The sequence below is a fragment of the Austrofundulus limnaeus genome, unplaced genomic scaffold (assembly GCF_001266775.1).
Source record: "Austrofundulus limnaeus strain Quisiro unplaced genomic scaffold, Austrofundulus_limnaeus-1.0 Scaffold11, whole genome shotgun sequence".
Taxonomy (NCBI): domain Eukaryota; kingdom Metazoa; phylum Chordata; class Actinopteri; order Cyprinodontiformes; family Rivulidae; genus Austrofundulus; species Austrofundulus limnaeus.
In genome coordinates, this window is record NW_013952413.1 from 4,654,664 (window position 1) to 4,656,788 (window position 2,125).

General features: G+C 36.8%; 2 protein-coding genes across 4 annotated transcripts in view; one reads left to right on the forward strand and one right to left on the reverse strand.

Moving 5' to 3' along the window:
• LOC106513336 (trypsin-3) overlaps positions 1–857 on the reverse strand; it is a 4,057-nt gene extending 3,200 nt beyond the window's left edge. For all 3 annotated transcript variants that reach the window (XM_014002121.1, XM_014002120.1, XM_014002119.1), the window contains exon 1: positions 608–857. The gene's annotated coding sequence lies outside the window, so the exon portion shown is untranslated. The remainder of the gene's footprint in view (positions 1–607) is intronic.
• The window catches only part of LOC106513337 (trypsin), an 18,009-nt gene that overhangs the window by 6,808 nt on the left and 9,076 nt on the right, over positions 1–2,125 (forward strand). The gene's annotated exons all lie outside the window — the stretch shown is intronic.

Genomic DNA, 2,125 nt, shown 5'->3' on the forward strand with positions numbered 1-2,125 from the left:
CAATAATAATGCATTTTATTTATAAAGTGCCTTTCAGGACACCCAAGGACACTGTACAATAGAAAAGAAACAACTGTAAACACATAGAGTGATAAGGTAGTGCGGCAGAAACATAGAAATGAGGAGTACAGAACAGTCATGTAAAGAAATACAAAAAATAGATAAGTTGAACAATGGGGTTGTGGGGGAGAAACAGAAATGAGGACTACAAAACAGTCATATATTGAGGTACAATTGGAGTTAACAGTAAGCTAATCTGAGATGTGTCTTCAGGTCAGTCTTAAACAGGGAGAGAGAGGTTTTATAGCGTAATCCGTGGGGTGGTGAGTTCCAGAGTTGGGGAGCAGAGCGGCTGAAAGTTCTGCTCCCCAAAGATGGTAAACATCACCCAAGATCTGAAAACAACTTGAAGTACATAGCTTTGCTTTTTGTTGTGTATGTAATAATTGGAATACAAATTTGCTCAAGTGTTTCTTTCTAGTTTTTAACTGAAAAGTAAAACATTAAACATACAAAAACCCAACATTTCTACATGACTGTTAGTCTCACAGCTAAAAACTACCAAGTTTTAATTATTTAATTAATAAATAAATAAATAAATTCTCACCTTGTCCACAGTTTAATTCATTCAAGTCCAATATTCACACACAAACACACACAAGTGCGATTGTACACATGAGGAAAAGTTTCAGAGCTCTTGAGTGTCTTTTATACTGAATGCGTGTCTGTTCCTCCTGTTCTCCCTCCTTGTCATTAGACTCTATCGTGTTAAGAAAGGAGAGAGTCTGACCCAGTAGAAGAAAACAAAACCCCATCTTTTGCTTTCATTACACCAAGGGCCTTGTTTTATTCTCACAGCTTCAGCCTATTGTCCAGTGTTTGAGACAACGTGACGGTTATCAAATATGAAACCCAACAAGGCAGAGAGAGGACAGATTATCCTCACTGGATTTGGTGAAAGAGCTCGCCAGGAGGAGTGTAGTGTTCGGCCTTTGGCGCTTTATCAACCTGAGCTTTACTTGGATAAAGTACAGATTTTCTCAGGATTTCTATAAGATTGAAACAAGAGTGAGAGTTTCAAAAGGAAAAAAAAAACAATAAATGTTGCTGGATCGTGGCTGATCCAGAGGGAAAACACTGCTGCCTCTCTTGTCTCTAGTTTCTGTTCTCTCCCATCACAGCCTGTTGCTCCTCCCCAGATTCCCATGTTTTGTTTTGTTTTGTTTTTTTCCACTTCCCAGTTTGCAGCCACAAAGGTTTGCCACTCACAGCCTCCATACAGTCAGCAGCACTCCCCAAGGTATCATTCCAACTGTGGGGGTGAAAGGTGATAACGGCTCAGCTTTCCCCTCAGGTGCAATGTTGCTATGATAAATAGGAGGATTTTGTGGCTCGTGTGTTGTGTCGTGACGTCTCTGTAGTGTTAATACCATCCTTTTCATATGAGGGGAGCTGTTGCATATAATTGATTGACCATTTAATGCATTGCTTCAAATGAAAATTAAAAAAGCAAGACATTAAACCAGTGTTTAAGTCGTCCTGACGTTTAATAAAAACAAACAATAGTGGGTATTCTATTTTAAAATTGTTAAGAAGAAACAAAAAATGCAATTCTTTATCATTTTTGCTCTATTTTCCCAGCATAACACTCAATGATATTAGATTTTGAGTAAAACCCAACATGGCTGCTTGTACATAAAATCTAATAAGATTGCTTTGCCCATGAAAATATGCAATAACTTCCATAATACCTAAAATGAAATGAATAAAAAATAAGAAATAAAATATATTTTTATTTGTTTGCATCTCATTACATGTAGAGCAGTTTAGCCACACTGTTAATGGACATACCTAAATGTGTATTTACCTGGTACAATTTGGCCAAGAAAAATTATAGCATGATGAGTCATCAAATACAGCCATGATGTAACAAGAGCAAACTAAAACCCTGCATGTCGTTTTCAGCAATTATGCTTAAATGTATGTATATGACATTGTAGATTTTGACATCAGGTCAAAGCTACCTAAAGACAAGAGAGTTGTAGTTGTTAACCAGTTAATTTATATTGTGTTATACATTGTGTGTTGCATATTGACTGGAACAAATTATTGTGAGGTCATAACC